Source organism: Eptatretus burgeri, chromosome 11 (genome assembly GCF_056783735.1).
Source record: "Eptatretus burgeri isolate ZD-2024b chromosome 11, Ebu_testis_v1, whole genome shotgun sequence".
In the NCBI taxonomy this organism is placed as follows: domain Eukaryota; kingdom Metazoa; phylum Chordata; class Myxini; order Myxiniformes; family Myxinidae; genus Eptatretus; species Eptatretus burgeri.
Genome location: NC_140971.1, coordinates 93758600 through 93768723, shown reverse-complemented (window position 1 = coordinate 93768723; position 10124 = coordinate 93758600). Strand labels below are relative to the sequence as shown.

General features: G+C 41.4%; 1 protein-coding gene across 1 annotated transcript in view; it reads right to left on the bottom strand.

Moving 5' to 3' along the window:
* The window catches only part of LOC147017678 (FH1/FH2 domain-containing protein 3-like), a 257701-nt gene that overhangs the window by 188025 nt on the left and 59552 nt on the right, over positions 1-10124 (bottom strand). The window lies entirely within an intron of this gene.

The window sequence follows — 10124 nt, the reverse complement described above, 5'->3', positions numbered from 1 at the left end:
AAAAAAATCACCTCTCAGTGTATCTGCAACTCTAGCCATAACTCCCACCTCTAATGGCCTGTCCGTGCCACTCATGGTTGGTATAACAAGTTCACTTTCTCAAACCTGTGCTGCTATGACTAACCAACCCAATGTCTAACCTGGGTTTTAGAGCGTGGTTCTTTTATTCTTACTTTCCAGGATTTTTCCAGTATTTTCCACATCAACACGTTTTCCCCCCGCATATTCTGTGACCACAAGACGTCATTGTACCCCAAATTTTGGGCACAGGTGCCCCCACTTTCCCCATCATGGGGGCCTTGCAGGTTCTGTTGCAAAAGCTGTTATCCATTTCACGAGTTGTGAATGCACTGCAGCATATTCCCCTCACAGCAATGTTTATGCAGCTGCCTTGAAACAATAGATGATCATTCCTCGGCTCAAGTCAAAGTCCCTTCCCTTCACTGAACAGGTGAGATAAGGAAAAAAAAAAACAAGAGGACGAGATGCAAGCTCCAAGGCGAGAGTTTTTGACTTAAATGCCTTGCCTAATTAATGGAGATTCACCTATACACTACAAGGATATTCCTTTTCCATGATCCTATCAAGCAAATAAATGAAATAAATTTAATGCATAAACAACAAAATTATATTTGTCATTCTGCATGCAAAATCAGGATATCATATCACACCCCCAAATAAATACTGTGCATAAAGAAAGTCTACACCCCCCTTTCAAATTTTCACCTTTTGTTACCTTATAGCATGGAATTAAATTATATTAAATGAGACTTTTTCCACGATTATTTACACATCGTAACCCAAAACTTCCAAGTGAAAAATAAATTCCACAAATTTCAGATAATTAATAAAAAATACAAACTAGAATATCTTGGTCGGATAAGTGTCTGCTCCCCCCCCCCCCACCCCTGAGTTAATACTTGGTGGAATCACCTTTGACAGCAATTACAGCTGTGATTCTGTTGGGATAGGTCTGCACCAACTTTGCACACCTTGATTGGGAAATATTTGCCCATTCTTCCGCACAAAACTGTTAAACTTCATTAAAGTTGCGTGGGGAGCGTTGATGGACAGCAATCTTCAAGTCATGCCACAGATTTTTGATTTGATTTAGGTTGGGGCTCTGACTGAGCTACTCAAGGACATTTATCTTTTTGTTCCTTAGCTACTCCATTGGAGCTTTGGCTGTGTGCTTCAGGTCATTGTCATGTTGAAAGGTGAACTTCAGGAGGTTTTCCTTTGGGATTTTTCTGTATTTTACTCCATCCATTTTACCTTCTATCCTGACACGTGCCCCAGTCCCTGCTGATGAGAAACATCCCCATCACATAATGCTGCGACCACCATGCTTCACAGTCGGGATGGTGTTCTTTGGGTGATGTGCTGTGTTGGGTTTGTGGCAAACTTAAAGTTTTGCATTTAGACCAAAAAGTTCCATCTTGGTTTCATTAGACCACAAAACGTTTTGCCACATGGCTTCAGAATCTCTGGAGTGGTTTTTTGCATTCCTCAAACGAGACACAAGGTGGGCTTTTTTGAATAATGGCTTTCTTCTTGCCACTCTACCGTACAGGCCAGACTTGTGGAGTGTTTGGGATGTTGTTATCACATGCACACAGTGACCAGTCTTTGCCATAAAGGCCTATATGTCTTTTAAAGTTGTCATTGGCGTCTTGGTGGCCTCTCTGACCGGTCTCCTCCTTGCTTGGTCATCCGGCTTGGAGAGACATCCTGATATAGGGAGAGTCTTGGTGGTACCATCCACCTTGCACTTCTTAACGATTGTCTTCATGATTGAAAAAAAAGAATTAGAAGAAACCCATAACCCACCCTGTTTGGGTTCATTCGGAAAAATAAAAGGAAAATAAATTTTCATTCACTGATATATTTTGTAGAAGAAAAACCAGTAAAAGACAACGAGGACAATAAACCAGAGATAAAAATTAGTTTGCTTTAACGCACACTCGAGCCGATGCCAGAGACAAAATGAAGAAGGAGAACAGTTATAACCTACCGTGTTTCGTTCGGTTCTTGGCTTTGCCTATTTCATATTAAAAAATAACCCAATGTACATTAATGAAGCAAAAACATTCATTCGGCTTATGTGCATGAATAATTCAACGGAGTTAATGTACAACTCTGTTTTATTCAACAGACGAGACAATGATAGGACCAGGGGCCAGAGCCTGAGAGTAAAGAAGAGGAGAGTTAAGACGGTAGCAAGGCAGGGGACTTTCACTCAGAGAGTAGTTAATGCATGGAATGGCATCCACCTGTGTCTGATTTCCTTGTATAATACATTGTAGTTATATACCTGGGATCACTCCAATTGCACTGGGCCAATGGGCCATGGACTAGCACCCAGGCCAAAGGCCGGCATATCTGTGCTGCTTCATGCAATGGTGGCAACGCGTGATTTTGTGACAAAGTGACAAATTTATAGTTTGTGAAGTTAAGACAAGTAGAAGGAAAACAAAATGCAAATCTTCTTTGAGAAAAGAACTGGTTTATCATGAGCTTGTGCAGATTATTTTCATCGGTTTGTTTTCTTGCAATGTTAAAATCCAGTCCGCTTTCCAAGTGTGATGAGATTAACAATGTGGACAGCCATCTCACCGTGTGACGATGACAGTTCATACCATATCATGCCATTGTGATGTTAAACTAAAACCATCTCAGCGAATGTTCACCCAAACTCCAACCATCTGGGTTCAGGGTCTACTTGTGCGGTATAAATGGATGAACAGTAATAACAGCCTGAAGTAATAGGCTTTGGTCAAAGCAAACAAATTATTTATAGTTTCTTCCATTATTTGCACATTGTTTCAGTATGGCTTCAAATCAGTGGCACTGATTCAATCACAAAACGATGTTTTTAAAATTGGATTTTTAGCTCAGTTTTGGGAGCCCGGAGCTCTTTCACAGCACTTGGAAAAAGAAATGCAATGGCGAAACCGTCATTTATCAGCAAATGGAGTGATTGGTTGTTAACTCATCATGACTGAACCCTTCTCAACTCCTTTTGATACAAGCCTTAAATGAGTTACGAAAAATATATACACTATGTATATATATATATATATATATATATATATATATATATATATATATATATATATATATATATATATATATATATATATATATAAAAATATAGTGTCCCCAAAAAAATATACAACTTTTAAATTGCTTTGTTTGATCTTAGAAAAAAGCAGTAATTTTGTCACTAATGCTTCATTTCTTGTTGCAGAGACCCTGAAGTTTATTTTGATACAAAAGCAAGCGCCAGAAAAATGCCACGACTGACCGTACAACAACGGACGAAAATTGTTGAACTTTGGCACCAGACGAAAAGTGTCACACAGGTGCAACGTCTTTACTCGAGACATTTTGGTATCCACTTGCGCCATACACCAAACTTTCGGACAATAAAGTGCACCATCGCAAAGTTTACCAATGTGGGAACCATCTGTGACCTTAACAAGGGTCACAGTGGTCGGAAGAGGACAGGTCGTAGTGAAGAAAATGTGGAAATGGTGAGACAGGCGGTCGTTCAGAGTCCAAAAAAATCGATTCGACGACTTTCTGCCGAGACAAACATTCATAAGAGCACCCACCGTTCAGAGGATCCTTCGCCAAGACATTCATGCCTTTCCATACAAAATTCAGTTCAAACGGACATGGTGCTGACTGATCGACAGAAACGCAAACGACGAGACTTTGCAAATTGGTTCTCAGGAAAGTTGGAGGAAGATGCAGACTTCCTCAAAAAACTTCACATGACGGACGAATGCCATGCTCACTTGTCCGGGGAGGTAAACAAGCAAAACTTTCGGTACTGGGGAACTGAAAATCCTGGTAATGCATCAACTGAACTGGTGCCTCGATCTGTTCTCAAAGTCACCATGTGGGTGGCGGTTGGTTGGTATGGGATAATTGGTTCATACTTCTTTGAAGATGACCAGGGACGCACTTGCACGGTAAACCAGAGGAACTATCGTGAAATGATTCAGGAATTCTATCTACCTGAGCTACATACTCAGGCCCATAGGAGAAACAACCTGATCCAGATGAGAACCCAGTGGTTCCAGCAGGATGGGGGCACCGCCCCATACAGCCAGGGAAATAAGGCGTTTTCTCAACAAACATTTTGAGGGCCGCTTTATCCCCCTCGACCAAGACGTTGAGTGGCCACCGTATTCCCCTGACCTTACTCCTCCAGACTTCTTCTTGTGGGGGTTTCTCAAGGACAGGATCTATGGAAACCCTAGGCCTCAGATTCTTAATCAGCTAAAGGAAAACATCCACCAAGAAATCCAGAACATTCCTCAGGAAACGTTTCCCAAAGTGATGGAGAACATGACAACGCGTTTGCAGGCAGTGATCGGACAACGTGAAGCCTACGTCAAACATGTGGTCCAAAAGAAAACGACGATTCTGTACCAAAATTTAAATTTTGTTGGCAATTTTGACATTGGTACAATAACCTTCAACCTTTCAGCTTTCTATCCAGCCATATATCTTTTTTAAAAATATATGTTATGACCATCCTCTTTGCAGATGAAAAGTTGTATTTTTTGGGGGACACCCTGCATATGCACAAGCAAATACCACCCGTCACTTTGCAGACAGTAATACTAAATGGGGGAGAGAGAAAAGAGGGGGGAAGAGGGAGAGAGGGATGGGGGAGAGAGAGCGGGGAGAGTGAAAAGGTGGAGGGGAAAGGAGAGAGGAGGGAGGGGAAGCGAGTAGGGGTGGGGTAATGGAAGACAGTATGAGGTGAGAGGAAGGGAAGGCAGATGTGTGGTGGATGGTTAATTACGATTCATACTGTCTCATCAGAATGATTCTGCATAGAATAACAGCGAAGATTGAAACAAAATAATGTCTGAAATCCATTTTCTTCCAGTCATACTATAAACACGGCCTGGAGACAAACTCTCATCCAGAGAGAAACTCCTGTCCGGGCAAATCAGGAGACAAATTCCCGTCCAGACATAAATACCGCCGGGACGTATCCAGAGCCAAACTGTCCATAGACAAACACCGCCTGGTCGCGTCCGGAGACAATAACCTTCCAGACACAACAAAGTTCCCCCACAGCACTGTAATGCTGTCAGCATGACATTTTAAAAAACCCTTCGTGGCAATACAACACAAACTCCCCCCCGCCCCCCCCCCCCTTCTGGATCACTGGCTATCCCTGTTGACAAACATGTTTTGTCATCTAATCCCTCCTTCATTGCCCCGCTGACTGCAAAGATAAAGACGACGTCACAAAGTTGGCGTTGCCGGTCCCCAGTGCGATGGAAAGTTCGGTCATCAGTCCCAAGGTCAGTACCTGTGTTTTTCTGAAGTCAAGTCCAATGCTGTCACATGTATTTATCTGAACGTGTGTGCGTGATTTGTGTTGCAGCTTCTCCATGAGCCTTAGACCATGTAAAATATAATTAAATAAATAAATAAATAAACAGATCACAATTGACGTGTGTCATAATTCTGAAGTTTTCCCAAAGAGATGGATCTTTTGAGAAAATTTATTGGGTAACTTATGGATATGACTAAAGTGTCTTTATCAACCCTGACAAAAATTTAAAAAAAAAGTTCCTCCAGTGGAAACATTCACAAACGACATCTCCAAATGTTTCCAGCACAGTCAACTTCCAGAAAATTTTCATCTTCATGATGCAATCGGCTCCCAAACATCCCATCATCACTGGAAAGAACGACTTCAACATTGTCAGGAATAACCTTTTCACCCAAACAAAAACCGTTGGAACATTTTGTCAAATAAACCATCTATACATAATACTAACGACCTTGTTTTATCATTTGCTATATATTTCATGTGCAAAGACGAACTTGAGCATTAAATAAACAATGAAAATTATGTTTTGAGAATTTTTTTGTAACATAAAAATGGAACAAATAATAACAGGTCGTGGGACTCGAAAGACTTGTTCTCCCCCCCCCCCCCCCTGATGTTTCGTTGAGCTAAAACACTCGTGCAAAGTGTTGAATCCAGTACTTGTTCGTGATCTCAATCTTATCTTTGTCTTTCATTCTGGCTCCATTGTGGTTGCTTTGCTCCGGTGTGTTGTTACATGGGATGCAACAATAACAGGATGTATGCAATCTCACACAAGGAATAAATGTCTTTGAAACCGGGCGGTCTTCAGCTGCGCCCTTAAAACTTTCCTCCTAATCTAATATTTATCCTTCTGCTCGATTTCAAATTGTATTCCTCAAAAACACACTTTTGGAGGTCAATTTTTCATTGTGTTTTTTTTTTAAGGGAATATAATGAGACGAGCAGATAGCCCGGTTGCACAGGGCTGTTGTCAGGGAATTTGTTCCCAACAGTGTGGAATAATTAGAGAGTTTGCCAGGAATGTTATTTCACAAATTCCGTGTAATGTAAAATGTGACGATAAGTCCTTCAACCCTTTCTTCCTTGAAGTCCTCAACCGCCCCCCCCCCCCCTTTTCACCTCCAAACACCAAGTCCTCAACTCCAAGTCTTCAACCACCCCTCTCCCAGCCCTCTGCCCCCACCCTCCCCGACCAACCCAAATTCCACTTCATAGTCATTAACTGTTGAGACTGTTATAGTTTCTTGATGAAGTAAATTGATGAAAAGGAAATTATACGTTGGACGGAATTGACCAAATAGTTTGTGATTATGTACTTTTTACTTCTGGCTAGTGTGTGAACCAGCAACGCTGAGCCTATACACCGTCTGTGGGCGCTGGGAGGTTTGGGGGACAGAGCATGGAAAGGACAGAGGTTGCAAAACCAGAAAGGAGGTGGTACAACACAAACACACCATCCACCTGTCTTCTCTATGCTTTGTCTCTGTCTTCTTTGTCCCACTGCTCATGTCCACTCATTTGTTCCTCTTTTTTCTTGCCTGTGGAACCAACTTCCACATCCTCTTCGATCTCATTCTTCTCTCCAGGACTTCAGACAGCTGTTCATCCCCACCTCAGATCCTCCGCAATCCAAAACCATGATCTTTTCTACCCTCGTTAACCCCACCCCAATTCCTCCCTCTTCCAAATGTCCAGTTTTCCGTCCTGAGAGTTTCCTTTCTGTATCCTTCTTGTCATCCTCATTAATCCTCTCCTGCCCCCCCCCCATCCCTTCCCTTCCCATTGTTCGTCCAAGTCTACCTCTGTCTTGGACTGCGGCTCTGCTCTTTGTGACCCCCCCCCTCCTCTCTTTGCTGTTGTTATCCCCCCTTCCTCTCTGCTGTTCCTTTTGTCCTGTTGTACCCTGATCCATTCAGTGTATGAGTACAAGCTCTTCAAAGACCCAAGACTGTATACAAACAAAATAAATAATAACTTGTCTGGGCCCATAGATTCAGCTTCTTCACGGGACATTCCAAAAATCTTGAAGGTCTTGGTTTCCACGGCGTCAAGCTGAGCAAGGTATGAGGCAGGGGCGCCAGACCAGTGGGGAGGGCAGTACTCCATCAAACTGCTGATGAAAGCCTCGTAGGTGGATAGGAGTTCAGGTGTGCCAAGGAAGAAGGACTTTGTACGACGGAGGATGCCCGGTCGACGTCTGGCTTTGGAGGCCAACTTTGAAATGCGGTTTACCCAAGAAGGATCACGGCTGATCGTGAGACCCAGGAGTTTGAGTGACTGAACTACGACAAGATGATGGGAAATGGTACTTCGCTTGTTTGACTTTCTTTGTGTGATGATAAGTGATTGTAGTGCGAAAACAGCAATAATGGTGACAGTGAATCCCTTTGAAATATGCTTCTGATTTATTTATTTATTGATTATTATTAATATTGTTATTATTACAGGCATACCTACTGCAAATTATACTTTAGCCTAACTAGTCATTGTTCTCAAAGTGATCAATCAACTGTTTTTTTGTTTTTTTTGCTCTGCAAAGTACGCGCTCTTCATCCGATTTCCTTCTGAGTTTTCTTCTCGTCGCTTCTCATCGTCACCTGCATTCTTTCCCTCCCAGTTTTCCTACTTCTGGAAATCCATTTCACTTCATTCCTCCTTTTGACCATTTTTTCTGCTTTTCAAGTGGAATGTCAATCGAACCTCTTACTTTTGCTTTGCAATTCGCACGACAACTTTCTCACCTCTTCGCAGCGTTCCTTTTCATAAGATTTCGGGAAACATAGCAAAGCTCATCCTTGAACCTCAACAGATACTTTAAATATATATATATATATATATATATTTTTTTTTTTAAATATCTGTCACAAACACACCCGCGAGGAAACTCCAAAAGACCATATTTCGATTGCAAATTTCAAACAATGTTGTTGTCACATTGATTATGTAAACTTCTCATGTCGTTGTATTCTGCACCAGAAATAGTCCAACAAACGCACTCCAGAATGCAAGTACATATTTCCACCTCACGAAGAGGCCTTGTAGGGACATAAACTTCAAGATGACACGGACTGCCAAGGTGCATCTGTTGATGCCAAGTTGGACGTAACAATTTCTCACAATGCACCGTTACTTTCCAGAGCCAATGTTTCAGATTCGGTGGCTTCATCGTTGGAGCGTCCTCTCCGAGTCTGGGAGGTCGGCGGTTCGAATCCTTTCCGAGTCATACCAATGATTTTGAAATGGTACGTGCTGCTTCCTCGCTTGACGCTCAGCATTTAAAAGGATAGAGCACAGACAAACAACCACAGGTTGTCAACCACGACGCAGACGTTGATGGGCCTAATAGCCTTCTCCTGCGTTGAAGTTCCTTGGACGTGAACTCTGTATTTATTTATTTTATGATTATTTATATCTTTAAGGCCCAGAGGAGCAAAACCAAATGCCACTTGCTATATGGTAGATTGATTGTCCTTTACATTAACTATATTTCACACAGCATAGTTAATACATAGAGACTTGTGATAAGGTATATTTACAAAAATAATGGTAAATAGCAACATTAATGGTTGGGGCCTTGCATATACAAGCATAACAATGCACCTTGTCATACTGCTGTGCATGATAGGAATTGGTTCAAGAACAACAAACAACGTGGAAAATTTACAATGACCACCCAACAGTCATGACTTAAAGCCAACTGAACTACAGTTAAGTGGACCCATATTAAATACTGCCTGAGGACCGGAGTCAACGGACCCCAATCCACTACTGCACTCGCACTGGATCGGAAGGAGTAATGGCATATTACCCATGAGATCTTACAATATTACCCACGAGACCTCTGCCACCGAAGGTGCATGGAAGTCACGGAGGTATTCACCTCTGTTTGTCCGTCTGTCTCTGAGCAGGATATCTCAAAATGTTACGGATGGATTTGGACAAAACTCGGGGACTGGTTTGCTGCGTGACAAGGACCAATTGATTTGATTTTGGTGAAGTTCTGGATCCAGATCTGGATGCCATAATTTTCAAGGTGATTCTTCATCATTGAGAGATAGGGCCAAAAATGATATATAGCACAATATTTCAAAAAGTTGTGGATGGATTATGACAAACCTTGGTGGATGATTTGGGTCGGTGACAAGAACAAGCTGATTCGATTTTGGTTGCAATCCGAATCCAGATCCGGCCTATCAGTGGGATACAAAATGTAAACTGTTCAGCCTGGCGGAGGTACGTGCTCTACCGAGTGCTGTTATAGTTAGTAGGGTTTGAGCTTATACCCAAGCTGCGCTTGTTGCCAAAAGCAGACCAGCGCTCTAATTAGACAGCAAAAAAACTTATTAATTAATAATTCTGCATAATTCCCAACTTCCAAAACGATTGGTAATTGATTGAGTGCCCACCTGTAAAAAATATATATATATATATATATATATATATATATATATATATATATATATATATATATATATATATATATATATATTGATAAATACTTATTTTACTTACATTTCAGGTGTGATGAGAAGAAAAACTACCAGAGTTGGTGTCAAAGCCACCCAATGCTCGCCTGTTTATACATTTATTGTTTTTAAAAGACGAGTCTAATAATTAATATTTTTTATAAAGCATTGCAGTGAAGTCTGATCCAAATAATTTTAAAGCAATATATGTATTTGTGTATTGTAATCAGTAACAAGAGCGCAAGTGAGCCCAATATACGCCCGAACAAGAAGGTATATACAGAATT